General features: G+C 39.7%; 1 protein-coding gene across 1 annotated transcript in view; it reads left to right on the top strand.

Moving 5' to 3' along the window:
• The window catches only part of LOC150074958 (adhesion G protein-coupled receptor E5-like), a 33603-nt gene that overhangs the window by 8591 nt on the left and 9995 nt on the right, over window positions 1-15017 (top strand). The gene's annotated exons all lie outside the window — the stretch shown is intronic.

Below are 15017 nucleotides of genomic sequence, written 5' to 3'. Positions count from 1 at the left end.
AATAACAAGATTGAAGATGAATGTGCATAAAGGCTGCAGTTCTGGGTGCAGTGCACATAACCTTGGGTGAGACCTCAAGGCCAAGAAATGAGGAATGGTATGATGACGACTATCGAGTAGCAGTAGAATTGAAGAGATAAGCCAGGGTGAAATGTTTACAGTGGAATAGCAGAGCAAATAGTGAACACTACAAGGAAAACTGGATTGCCACAACTAGGATATGAAGAAACAAAAAGAGAGAAGCTTTGAGAAGGAAGGTCGACGAAATGGTGGAACATTATAACGAGAAGGAAAGTAGAAAGTTCCATAAGAAGATTAAAGAAAGTACAGAGGAATTCCAATCAAAAGTTACTGCATGTAGCGATAGTGAAGGGAACTTGGTGACTGAAGAGAAAGGAGGTTCTGAAACAGTGGAAAAAGTATTTTGACAGGAGGTAAGACTGAAACAAAACAGCTATTGCACTATACAGTAGAACCATACACTGAAGACTAGTTTCAAAGAAATTCAAAAAGTTATTAAGTCCTTAAAGAACTTTAAAGTACCAGGAGCTGATGAAATAACTGCAGAGTTGCTCAAGAATGGTGGGGTGACACCATGGAGAAGAATACATAATCTGATACTATATTAATATAGTCTGAGGAAAAAATCTCGAATCAATGGACACTTGGAATCATACAGCCACAGTGTTTATCACAAGAAGAGTGATAAACTGCTTTGCTCTAACTATAGAGGCATTACATTGCTGAGCATTACTTACAAGGTTTTGTTGTGAGTTATTTATAACAGACTGGCAGCCTATTCAGAGAAAATCATTGGAGAATATCAGTGTCGTTTCAGACCCAATCGCTCAACAACTGATCAGATTTTCATCTTGAGGCAGATACAGGAAAAAACATTTGAATATAATATACACTTATTTAACCTATATGTAGATTTCAAACAAGCTTTTGATTCACTCAACAGACAGGAAATGATAAATGATCTCCTTCTCCTGGGCATATCTGCAAAAATTGTTAGGCTCATAACCTGTTAGACCCTGGCTGGATCTAAAGCAGTGGTGAGAATTGATAATGAGTTGATGACTCCCTTTGACATTAACCCTGTTGTTAGACAGGGCGATGCACTCTCTACTGTGTTATTTAACTTGATTTTAGAGGTGGCTGTCAGAAAATTAGAAGTGACTGGACACAGAGAGGACGCTGACTCTCTTTAAAAATTACAGCTGTGAATTACAGGCTCCGAAAAAGCGATAAGTGTTTGCTATTTTATTTACCTAATTGTTATTTTATATTGTACTTTATAAGTAGCCTTATAGTTCTAGTTATGCTGGCTATTTTTATTTTTTAATTTAGATAAGAGTTTTTGTAGATTACTAGTTAATATATGTAAAACCGTTGTTTCATTCGATTCTTGCAACCATTGTTTTTGTATAGAGAGTGATAGGGAATTCAAATATTTAATTTTTTTTTTTTTTTTTTTTTCATGAAACCCCCAAACACGAGAGGTATTAGAACCTATAGTACTTGGCACCCTTGGCACCTTGGAAATATGTATGAAGCAAGGTTGTTCCAGAAAATGAAAAGTTGGTTCTGTGAGTTTGAAGTTGGACAGTAAATGGATGTTGGCTGGTGGTGGCACGTGTTCGGACTGTTTTGAAAGAGAGAGAGCGGGAATAATAGAAGCCAATTCAGAAGAACAGTGCCCGTGGAAGTCTCTGTAGAAAAGGCAAGCAGCAGAAACAGTACGTCTATGAGACAGAGAGTGGAGAGACTCTGTTAGAGAGGAGTCATTAATTAACCTACTTGTCCTCTTCTGAATGGAATCTAGAAACCTGAGAGAGGTTTTGGGGGCACCGCCCAGATGTGGGAACAATATTCCATGGTAGGGCAGATTTTCGATTTATACAGAGTGAGCAGCTGTTTGGAAGAAAAGTAACACTGAGAGCTAAAGAGAAAACCAAGTTTTTTAGATGCAGAGGAAGCAATATTTGTGATGTGCTTGTGCTAAGAGAGAGATTAGAAGTCAGGGTAATCCCCAAAAGAGATATATCAACTTGCCTTGAAATCGGAGTGTCACCAAAGATATGCATAGGAGCAGAAGAATCCTTTTTGTGAGATATAAGACAAGACTGAGTTTTAGAAGGATTGAAATCAATGAAGTTGTCTTTGCCCCACTGGAGAATTACTGGAGATTGGCATTTAAGGAATTATAGCAGATTTTCGAGAAGTTGAAGCTGATTGAGCAGGGCAAGGTTTCTCAAAATGGAAAGTGGAATGCAATGTGCTATCATCAGCCAAACTATGAATAGGATTTCCAGTCAATGGAAGAAGGTCATTAATATACAAGAGGAAAAGAGTTGGGGAAAGAACTGAACCTTGGGGGGACACCAGCATTAGTGAAGAAGTTAGAAGACAGAGCAATCTACCATCACCCTCAGTGAGCGATCTGAGAGAAAACTGGACAGCTAATTACAAAAAACAGTTGGCAAACCATATGGAAGCTTGTATAGAAGACCTTTATGCCAAACATGATCGAAGGCCTTTGAAATGTCAAGAGCAACTGCTTGTGTTTTACCGTTGAATTTGTCCATAAATGGGTAACATAAGCCAGAATATCACCAGTGGATCGACACTGAAGGAATCCATACTGGTGATCGTTGATCAGATGGAAGGTTTCTAGGTTGTTTAAGAGTTGGCGGTTAATTGATTTCTCCATTACTTTAGAAAGAATAGAAGTAATTGCAATGAAACGATAATTTGAGGAATTTGTCACCCTTTTTAAGAACTGGCTGGATATGAGCAAATTTCCAAGCAGAAGGAAAAACACCTTTGGAATAAGGTGAAAAAAGGCGGCAAAGAACAGGAGTAAGTTCAGGACCACAGGTTTTGAGAACAAGTGGAGAAATACCATTGGGACGAAAGACCACAGGAGGCATTGAATGGAGTGTGTTGGAGATGGTGGGAGGTGTTGTACCATGATCATTGATACTTGAGTTGGAAAAAAAAAATGGGATGTTAGCAAGTTCAGCTTTATCCTTTGCTGAAGTGACAACAGAACCATGTAGTTTTGACAGAGGTGGCAGCAGAGATTGGCAAAAGTTGCAGCCAATAGCTTTGGCAAGAGACCAGAATGCTCGGCTATCATTAGGGCAAGAAGCAAGTTTTCTACTCTTAGCCTGTTCGAAATCTAGTTTGGCTGATTAATAATTGCTTTACAATTGTTGCAAGCTTTGGTGTAGACAGAAAATGAAATTGAAGAATTGGAAACAAGCCAATTACGATATGCAACGTTCTTCTCTTGAACAGCTTTAGCACATTTATTGGAGAACCAAGGTTTGGATAAAGGACGAGATTTTAAAGTGGTGTGTGGAATAAAGGATTCCATTTCTACAAGAATAATTTCACTGACACGATCTGAGCGAACGTTTATATCAGAAGTTTTGAAACAGTAATCCAACCAAGGAAAAGAAGAAAAGAAATCTCGCAGACCATCCCATTTTGCATTCTTGTAATGCCAAACAACACGAGGTTGGGAGTAGCCATGAGATAAAGGCTCCATTAGAGAAGAGAAATTCACCAAGTTGTGATCTGAGGTGCCTAAAGGACTACTCACTTCGACCATGTATTTAGAAGGGTTGTTTGTGAGAAAAAGATCAAGCGTGTTGGCTGTATGGTTAGGGTTGTCCGGTATTCTTCTAGGTAAATGAACAATCTGTGCAAGGTCATTAGTAATTGCAAAAGCCTCACCATCTTGACCAGTTGTGTCGGTGTGACTAGAAAACGGAAGCCAGCTGGAGTTGTGAACATTAAAATCACCAAGCAAAATTACCTCACTGTTAGGAAAATTGGACTGGAGAAGGTCAAGTTGCAAAGAGAAGAAGTCAAAGAGCTCCAAGTGATTAGTGGAGTTGGGAGAATAGTAGAGACAACAGATGAATTTTACACAGTGAGGTAGAGATATTTTCAGCCAGAGAAGATCGAAGAGAGGAGATTCCAAATTACCAAGTCTCTGACAGGGAATATCAGAATGGACATATGCACAAGTACCACCTTTGAGGCAAAAGGAATCATACGGCAAATAATTTGGACAACTGAGATGAGCAGTAGTTGAATCAACTGATAACTGAGATTCTGTCAGAAAAACTACATGGGGTTTGGCAGACTGCAGTGGAAATGGACATTTTTGAGATTAGAATTGAGACCACATATATTTGTGAAAGGAACTAGGAAGTGTGGTAACTAGGTAGCTCTAACGTAAAAATATATAGTGTAATTCGCATCACTGCATTTAGGATTCTGTTACATAGTGTAGTATTGACAATTAATTAAATTTATTGATCTTATTAATTTGAAATGTCATGCCCCAGACTAGAGCAGAAAAGCAACAGGCACAAAGTGGCAGGAGTGCTGTGACTCTTGGGATAACTGAGGGGGGCTATTTTCCAACACATCACAGCATAAAAAAATGTGCAACTTGTGAAATGTTTAGCATTAGCATTAGTAGAGGCATTTGATACAAGAAAGCAAGCTTATGCAGCATCAGCCAAAAAAAAAAAATAAAGTAAAATAAATAAATAAAAAATAACCACTTCCACTTCACCCCTCTGTTCGTTCGAAATACCTGTCCAGCTGAGCCTTAAACTTATTTAGGCTATCAACTTCCACGACAAGGGATGGAAGTCTGTTCCACCTACCAACCACCCGCTGGCTAAAGGCAAATTTCCGCACATCTATCCTACATCTGTCTTTCCTCAATTTGAATTTATGCCCTCTCAGGTGATTATTCTGAGCAAGAGGAAGAATCCCATCAGCATTGAGCATGCTCAAACCATTCAAGGCTTTGTACACCTCTATCAGATCACCTCGCTGGTGCCTAGTCTCCAGACACTGTAATTCGCAAAACTTAAGCCTTTCTTCGTAAGAGCACCCCTTTGTTCCATTCACTAATCTTGTTGCCCTTCTCTGTACTCGTTCCAGCAGCTCTACATCCTTCTTGAAATGAGATCTATCAGATCACCTCGCTGGTGCCTAGTCTCCAGACACTGTAATTCGCAAAACTTAAGCCTTTCTTCGTAAGAGCACCCCTTTGTTCCATTCACTAATCTTGTTGCCCTTCTCTGTACTCGTTCCAGCAGCTCTACATCCTTCTTGAAATGAGGCCTCCAGGCCTGTATACAGTACTCTAGGTGTGGCCTGACCATTGCCTTATACAAGGGAATAATCACTTCTTTATCCCTGCTAGAAAAATTCCTATATATCATTGACAATACACCATGAGCTACTCTTGCAGCCCGTCTGCACTGCTCAGAGAACTTCATATCTGCCTGCACAACCACCCCCAGGTCCCTTTCATTCTCTACCACTGTCAGTGTAGTACCACAGATTTGATACGTTGCTCTGGGGTTGCTGTTTCCCATATGTAGTACTTTACATTTGTCAATGTTAAACTTCATTTGCCACCTCTCAGCCCATCTGCTCAACCTTTCCAGATCCTGTTGCAGCAGCATAGTGTCAGTAGTGTCCTTGACAACCCTGCCAACCTTCGTATCATCTGCAAACTTGGACATTAAGCTTAATATACCATCATCAATATCATTTATAAATACAGAAAACAATAAAGGACCCAATACTGAACCCTGAGGGACTCCACTAATAACATTAGTCCACGATGAGCAGTGTCCATTGATTACCACTCTCTGTCTTCTCCCCCTCAACCACTCCTTTATCCATAGCAGCAATTTGCCTCCAATGCCACACTGCTCCAATTTGTGGAGCAGTCTTCCATGTGCAACAGTATCAAAAGCCTTTCTAAGATCCAAGTATATAATATCAAAGTTATTCCCTGCATCCAGTTCTTTTGTGACTGCATCATAGTATCCAATCAAATTGGTCAGGCAAGACTTCCCCTTAACAAAACCATGCTGTGTCCGAGCTATAACTGAAGTCTTGTCTAGATGATCCTGCAGTGCTTCTTTAACCAGTGCCTCCATTAATTTTCCGGGAACAGAAGTTAAACTCACAGGTCTATAATTACTTGTGTCAGCCTTTGATCCTCCCTTGTGAATTGGGGTCACATTTGCACATCTCCAGTCCATGGGTACCTCCCCTGAGTCCAAGGAAGCTCTCATAATTATGGCTAAGGATTTGCTTACTTCCTTTGCTGCCTCCTTTAATATAACTGTATAGATCCCATCCACCCCAGGTGCCTTTCTTGTGTTTATCTTCAACAATTTCTCCTCCACTTTACTCTCAGTTATTACAAGATTCTCTAGCTTACTGCTAGAGTTGAATACACCTCTGGCATTCCCCTCGCTGAATAACTCCTCATGTGTGAATGTCGATGCAAAATATTCATTTAGTTTGTTAGCTACCTGAGCAGGGTCATCAACAGTTGACCCATCGATATCAAGTGGACCAATCTGATTCATCCCCTTCCTTCTAGAGTTTACATAAGTAAAGAACTCTTTGCTGTTTTTCTTCGCATCCCTTGCCAAGGATCACTCGTAATCTGCCTTCGCCTGCCTAACCTACTTTGTAACTTGGTTACAGATCAACTTGTATCTATCATAGGCTTCTGTGTCACGTGATAATTTGTATGTATCCGATGCATTTTTCTTCTCTGCCATATGCCTCATTAGTTCATCTGACATCCATTTAGGCCTAAACCTTGAACAATATTTCTTAGTTGGTATGTAAAGCCTAGTAGCTTCCAAGATAAGTTCTTTGAATGCTTCCCATTTTGAATTTGCTGTTGGTAACATCATCAGTTTATCCCACTGTATAGAATTTAAATACTGTCTCAGTCCATCGTAGTCGCCTTTACGAAAGCAATAACACTTTCCTTTACCCCTAATGGTAGTTACCTCTTTGAGTAACTCCCACTTCAGAATACTGATCACTGCCACCTAGTGGTTCATTTATCTGCAGATTCTTAATGCATGAAGAATCACTACTGATAATCAAATCAAGAGTATTACTCCCTCTAGTTGCCTCCCGAACATGCTGATGTAGAAAACAATCATCCAATAAATCCACAAAAGCCTTGCTAGTGTGTGAGTGACCAGCCCCCAAATTCCAGTCAATATCTGGGAAATTAAAATCCCCCATTATAAGACTCTCTGATTTACTGGCCCACTCTATTTCTCTGTACAGTTTCTTATTATTATTACTAGCCATATGATGCAAGGAAGCCTGAGGCTTATGCTGCACCAGCCAAAAAAATTTCCTGAGTTACCCTGAGAGAGAGAGAGAGAGAGAGAGATATCACCAAGAAAGAGAAGAATGATGATATCCAGCTCAGGACCCTGGGTCTGCAAAGCCCATACTCACCAGATGTGAGCCCCTGGGGTCAAAATTATACTCATCAGAGTCATTAGGCCTATAGCACACTCCTACTCTCAATTTTGATCTCCCAATGCTTAAGTCACACCAAACTGACTCGACACTGCACTGTCCAGCGATGTCGACTGGCTTCACTTCCTTGGATTTTATGTGTTTCTTAACTAATAGCATAACCCCTCCTCCCTTCCTATCCTGTCTATCCTTTCTGTAGACATTGTACTCCCCAAATTCCAGTTCTGCATTCCTTATATCTGTGTGACACCACGTCTCTGAAATCCCAACAATATCTGCCTTTGATGTTTTGAGCACTACCTCAAATTCATCAAATTTATTTACTAAACTCCTAGCATTGGTGTACACGCAAGTATACCTGCACCTGTTTCTATTCTTAGCTACCCTAACACAACCCATGTGTTTACTTGTACCGCAATGACTCCCAGCAGTCTCTGAAATATCCTGCATCTTGTTTTTCAGGTTTCTGCTCATTTCAATAGAAGCAGTGCAAGAATCACTTGCACCTCTGCCAGTTGCTACTGTTAATCTATTAGTCCTTGTATCCCTCCAAACTAGCAGTTTTCCGACCCACCTAACACTGCCTCGATAGCATCAGCAAATATTCTTGCACCCTTTCTATTTAAGTGTATCCCATCCCTGTAGAAGCAGTCTCTCCTGTTAACAAGTACAGACCATTCTGAAAAAAATTCTACCCCTCGAGCCCTGCACAACCTTTCCAGGGCCGAATTGATCGACAGGGCTCTCATCATATACTCCCTCCTATCGTGTCTGGGCAGAATTGCAGACACTTTCCAATTCAACCCTAATTCACGGCTTTTTTTCATCAGTGACCTGTACTTGTTAAGTAATTCTGCCCGTCTCCTACTCTTAATATCATTAGTGCCAACATGTACAACTATATCACCTTTTGTCACCTATATCACCACATGTTTGCGGAACTCTCTGGAAAAGAATGTGATCTAGCCAAAGCGGATGTTTTTGTGTGTGCCAGGTGCAGAGAGTGTCTAGAAATTAGGCATCAACAGCCTTCTAATGGGCATCTATGAGAGCTTGAGGTGCAGGATAGATGCCTTCGAAGAAATTAATATGAGGGGCCCGTCAAGCTCTCAGCTGCCCAGCACAATGCCAGAGCTCACTCCTGGGCATCAGGCAACACAGCAGCAATCTCCAAAGCAGAATGCATTGGTCCCACAGGAGTTAGTTATTGTTGGTGACTCTATTGTCAGGGAGATGGGGAATATATTGTGTAAAAAGGATAGATGGAATAGGAAGGATATGTCTGCCAGGGGCAAAAGTTGATGACGTTTTGAGAGCACAAAGGGTGATATTGTTGTACACAAGATCTGCAGATTTACTTAACAAGTACAGGTCAATATTGCAAAACAGTGGTGAGTTAGGGTTAAATTTGAAAGTGTCTGCAATTCTGCACAGACACAATAGGAGGGAGTACATGATGAGAGCCTTATCAATCAATTCAGCCCTGGAGGGAATGTGCAAGGCTCAAGGGCTAGAATTTTTTTCAGCCTGGTCTGTGCTTGTTAACAGAAGAGACTGCTTCTACAGGTGTGGGATACACTTACCGTATTTCCCCATGTATAAGACGCACCTTTTTTTTTGAAAAATTTGGGGTCTAAAAACTGGGTGCATCTTATACGGTGGTTGTAGATTTTTTTTACTTGCATTTCCCGATTTTTCGCGTTTGTTGTCTTTGCGCTCATTGTTTCGCCCTTGTTACCGGTGTATTAGGTTACGTTTTGCCACGTTCTGCCCAGAAATGGCTCAGAAAAGATTTTTGTACAGTGCCGAATTCAAGTTATGAGGAGTTGTATATGAATTTCATGATGAATAAAACTTGAGTTCAATAACTTTATGTAATACATTTCTTTTCAAATTTCGGGCCCCAAAATTAAGGTGCGTCTTATACATGGGGAAATACGGTAAATAGAAAGTGTGCAAGAATATTTGCTGATGCTATTGAGGCAGTGTTAGGTTGGTCAGAAAACTGCTAGCTTGGGGGGATTCACAGACTAAAAGGTTAAAAGTAGCCACAGGCAGAGGAGAAGGTGATTCTTGCACTACTATTAGAATAAGCAGCGGCCTGGAGCAAGGGGTGCTGGGGGTTTCAGGGACTGATGACAGTCATCATGAAACAGGTTAGTATATGGGATGTGTTAGGATAACTAAGAATAAGAATGGGTGCATGTATACTTGCATATATACCAATGCTAGAAGTATAGTAAATAAATTTGATGAATTTGAAGTGTTGGTCAAGACATCAAAGGCGGATATTGTTGGGATAGCAGAGGTGTGGTGTCACACAGATATTAGGAATGCAGAATTGGAATTTGGGGTGTTCAATGTGTATAGAAAGGATGGACAGGACACGATAGGAAGGGAGGAGGTGCTATGCTGTTAATTAAGAGAAACATAAAATGAAAAGAAGTGCATTGTTGAGTTAGTTTGGTGTGACCTAAGCACTGCGAAAGTGAAAATAAGAGTAGGAGTGTGTTGTAGGCCTAATGACTCGAATGAGTACAATGAACAATTGTACAGAGAAATAGTGGGCTAGTAAATCAGAATGTCATATAATGGAGGGTTTTAAATTCCCAGATATTGACTGGAACTTGTGGATTGGTCACTCGCACACTAGTAAGACTTTTGTGGATTTATTGGATGATTGTTTTCTGCAGCAGCATGTTCGAGAGGCAACCAGAGAGGGTAATACTCTTGATCTGATAATCAGTGATCATTCTTTTATTAAGAATTTGCAGATAAAGGAACCACTAGGTGGCAGTGATCACAGTGTACGGACGTGGGATTTACTTAAAGATATAATTACCATCAGGGGTAAAGGAAAGGGTTTTTTCTTCCGTAAAGGTGACTACAGTGGTCTCAGACAGTTTTTAAATTCTGTACAGTGGGATCAACTGATGATGTTACCAACAGCAAATTCTAAGTGAGAAGCATTCAAGGAATTAATCGTAGAAGCTACTAAAAGTTTCATACCTATTAAGAAATATTGTTCAAGGTTTAGGTCTAAATGGTTGTCAAATGAACTAATGAGACTCATGGCAGAGAAGAAAAATGCACGGGATGCATATAAATTATCAAGCGACACAGAAACCTATGGCAGATATAGGCTAGTTTGTAATCAAGTCACAAAGGACGCTGGCAAAGGATGCTAAGAAAAACACCAAGGATTTCTTTACTTATATAAACTCTTAAAGGAAGGGAATGAATCTGATTGGTTCACTTGATATCGATGGTTCAACTGTTGATGATCCTGTTCAGATAGCAAACAAACTGAATGAGTATTTTGCATCTACATTCACACATGAGGAGTTATTAAGGTTTGAAAATTCCAGAAGGTTATCAAATTGTAGCAGGGTGCTTAATGATTTTGTAATAACTGAGAACAAAGTGGAGGAGAAATTGTTGAAGTTAAACATAAGAAAAGCACCTGGGGTGGATGGGATCTGTCCAGTTATATTAAAGGAGGCAGCAATGGAAGTAAGCAAACTCTTAGCCATAATTATGAGAGCATCCTTGGATTCAGGGGAGGTCCCCACGGACTGGAGATTTGCAAATGTATCCCCAATTCACAAAGGGAGATCGAAGTATGACACGAGTAATTACAGACCAGTTAGTGTAACTTGTCATGGGTAAAATAATAGAGTCACTGGTTAAAGATGCATTGCATGATCATCTAGACAAGACTGCAGCAATAATTCAGACACAGAATGGGTTTATTAAGGGAAAGTCTTGTCTGACAAATTTGATTGGGTATTATGATGTGGTTACAAAGGAACTGGATGCAAAAAATAATTTTGATATCATATACTTGGATTTCAGGAAAGCTTTTGACACTGTTGCGCATGGAAGACTACTGTACAAATTGGAACAGAATGGTATTAAGGGTAAGTTGCTACAATGGATAAAAGGATGGTTGAGTGGGAGAAGACAGAGGGTGGTAATCAATGAGTGCTGCTCTTTGTGGACTAATGTTATTAATGGAGTCATACAGGGTTCGGTGTTGAGTCCACTGTTGTTTTGTATATTTGTCACTGATATTGATGAAGATATATCAGGCTTAGTGTCAAAGTTTGCAGATGACACAAAGGTTGGCAGGGTTGTTAATGACAGTAATGGCATTGTGCTATTGCAACAGGATCTAGAAAATTTGGACAGATGGGCTGAGAAGTGGCAACTGAAGTTTAACCTTGACAAATTCAAAGTACTGCATATGGGTAGAAGTAATCCCAGAGAAACATGCCAACTGTGTGGTACTACACTAAAGGTGGTAGAAAATGAAAAAGACCTGGGAGTAATTGTGCAGTCAGATATGAAGTTTTCTGAGCAATGCAGATAGGCTGCCAGGGCAGGTCATGGGGTTTTGTCAATGATATACAGGAATTTTGCTAGCAGGGAAAAAGAGGTGATTGTCCCTCTGTATAAGGCAATGATCAGGCCACACCTTGAGTACTGCATACAGGTCTGGAGGCCTCATTTTCAGAATAATGTAGATTTGATTGAGTGTGTACAGAGAAGGGCAACAAGATTGGTGAGGGGAATGAAGGGATCCTGTTACCAAGAGAGGCATAAGTTCTAAAAATTGCAGCAGCTGGAGACCAGGCACCTGGAGATGAACTGATTGAGGTGTGTAAAGCCTTGAATGGGTTGAGCGTGGTGAATTCTGATGGGATCCTTCCACTTGTTCAGATTACGAACCTAAGGGGCCATAAATTCAAATTGAGTAAAGACAGATGTAGAATAGATGTTCTGAAATTTGCCTTTAGCCAGCGGGTGGTTAATTGCTGGAACAAACTTTAATCTGTCATTGTGGAAATTGATAGGTTAAATAAATTTAAGGAACAACTGGACAAACATTGAGGAAATTGTTTTGTAATTTTTTTTTTTTTTTTGTCTGATGCTGCGTAAGCTCATACACTTGCTTTCTTGCATCACATGCCACTACTACTACCACTATAGGCACAAAGACAGTGCAGGTCTGTGCATATGCTAATGATGTCACTACTATCAGTAGGACTAAAGGAGCACTAGAGGAAACAGTTGCTGGATAGTGAAGCACAAAGAAGAGGACTTAGATAAATGAAGCGAAGACAAAATATATGGAAGTCCAGAGAATGGCAGATAACATGGAAAATTTAAGAACCAGTAGCTTCCCGTTTGAGCATGTTCAAAATTTCGCCTATCTAGGTTCACAGATAAACCAGTCCAACTCTATTACTAATGAAATTAAGTCCCATATCCTGAGTGGAAACAGATGCTTCTATGCACATGAAAAATTAATGAAGTCCAGAATATGGAACAAACATTTAAAATTAAGAATATACAAAATTCTCATTAGACCAGTTGTAACATATGGTTGTGAAGCTTGGACACTAACGAGTAAAGATGAACTGTTGTTGAGAGTGTTTGAGCATAGAATTTTGCAAATAGTCTTTGGGCCCGTACAAGATGTTGATGGATCCTGGAGGATCAGAATGAACCATGAACTCGACAATCTTATTCAGGGTGCAGACATCGTCAGATATTTGAAGAGCCAGAGACTTGCCTGGTTGGGACATGTTATGAGAATGGATGACAGCAGAACAACTAAAAGGATAATGAAATGGAACCTACAGGTAGGAGAGCAAGAGGAAGACCACAAGAAAAATGGATAGATGACATAGAAGAAGAAGATTTAAAGATCATGAGAATAAGGAGTTTGACTTCTGGGAGGGCTTACTGGTGGAATATTGTTGAGAAGGCTAAGACCCACCCTGGGTTATAATGCCAGAAGAAGAAGAAGAAGAAGACTAGGAATCCCCGTACCAAACATATATTGGGGCAGGAGCTATTGGCTCCTGCACTGACATATCTGTGGTACTGGTTTGTTCTTACTGACAATCAATTTAATTATGTATGTGCCATTTCACTTCCTTTGGCATGCTGGAATATGCTAATAATAGCTATACAGGTTCAGAAAACTGATTCCACTCAGTTGAAGCATCATGACTTATATTCCAGAGAAAATAATGATGTCAGTAGTTAAAGAAGCATTGCAGGATCATCTTGACAGAAATGACATCTTAAGAGTTATGTTCATCTTGACAGTTATATGGCAATCACAGCAAAGATTTGTTAAGAGGAGATACTGTCTGACCAATCTGATTAGCTACTGTGACATGGTAACAAAGGAACTGGATGCAAAAAAAAAACAATTTTCACACCACATACATAGATTTCGGTAAAGATTTTGATACATTTCCACATGTAAGTCTGATATACCAATTGGAACAGTATGGCATTGGCAACAAATTACTGCAGTGAGTAAAGGGATGGTTTGAGTGGCACAAAAGAGCCACTGGTTTATTAATGTGCACTGCTTTTCTTGGTCTAATATTATTAGTAAAGTCACTGAGGGTTCAGTTACTGGCTCCTTATTGTTTTCAGTATTTATTAATTATACCATTGAAGGCATATCAAATTTAATGTCTAAGTTTGCTGATGATACGAAGGTTGCAGGTTGGTTAATGACAGGATTAAGGGTATGCAACAAGACCTAGAAAAATTAGACAGATGGAATAAGAAGTGGCAGTTGGAATTTGACATTGATAAATGCAAGGTACTGCATATGGATAGCAGTAATCCCATAATATCATACCAATTGGATTATAACATACTCAAGGTAGTGGTGAACAAAAAGAACTGATATAATTATCCAGTCTGACGTGGAGTTCTCTGAGCAGTGCAGACAGGCTGATAGGAAAGCTCATGGAGTTCTGTCAATGAAATACAGGAATTTTTCCAGCAGGAACAAGATAGTGATTTTCCTGTTGTATAAGGCAATGGTTAGGACCTAATTTTAAGAAGGATGTGGATCTGCTGGAAAAGGGTATGGAGGTTGGCAACAAGGTTATTGGGGACACAAAATGGTACTCTTATCAAGAAGACCAGTTCTGCAAATTGCAGTATTTGAAAACTAAGCACAAAACGATGTGATTGAACTGTTTAAAGCTTTAAATGGATTAAACTAAATTATGATGGAATCCTTACTTGTTATTGAATAGCACACACACGTGCACAGAGGACATAAATTTAAATTTAAAAAGGATGGCTGCGGGACAGTTGTGTGAAAATTTGCTTATAGCCAAAGAGTAATTCATTGGTGGAACAAACCATCATGTTGTGGAAGTGGGTAGTTGAGCAAATTTAAGGAAGCATTAGCATATGATGCAAGAAAGCAAGCTTATACAGCACCCCCCCCCCCCCAAAATAAGCATTAGCATATGATGCAAGAAAGATGCCAGCATTAGCATATGATGCAAGAAAGCAAGCTTATACAGTATCCCCCCCCCCTTAAATAAATTCAAGGAAGAACTATCCAGTTCTTCCTTGAATTTATTTAAGTTATCAACTTGCACAACAACCGATGGAAGTTTGTTCCAACAATCAACCATCTGCTGGCTAAAGGCAAATTTCTGCACATCTATTCTACAACTATCTTTAGCATTAGTAAAGGCATATGATGCAAGAAAGCAAGCTTATATAGCATCAGCAAAAAAAAAAAAAAAAAAAAAAAAAATACCTCATTTCACCCATCCACTTGCTCCAAATGTGTATCTAGTTCTGCCTTGAATCTATTTAAGCTATCAACT

This window comes from Mastigoproctus giganteus, chromosome 14 (assembly GCF_048544385.1).
Source record: "Mastigoproctus giganteus isolate SK-2022 chromosome 14, ASM4854438v1, whole genome shotgun sequence".
Lineage (NCBI taxonomy): Eukaryota > Metazoa > Arthropoda > Arachnida > Uropygi > Thelyphonidae > Mastigoproctus > Mastigoproctus giganteus.
Note: the sequence above shows the minus strand (reverse complement) of the source record. Positions and strands in the feature narration are given on the sequence as shown.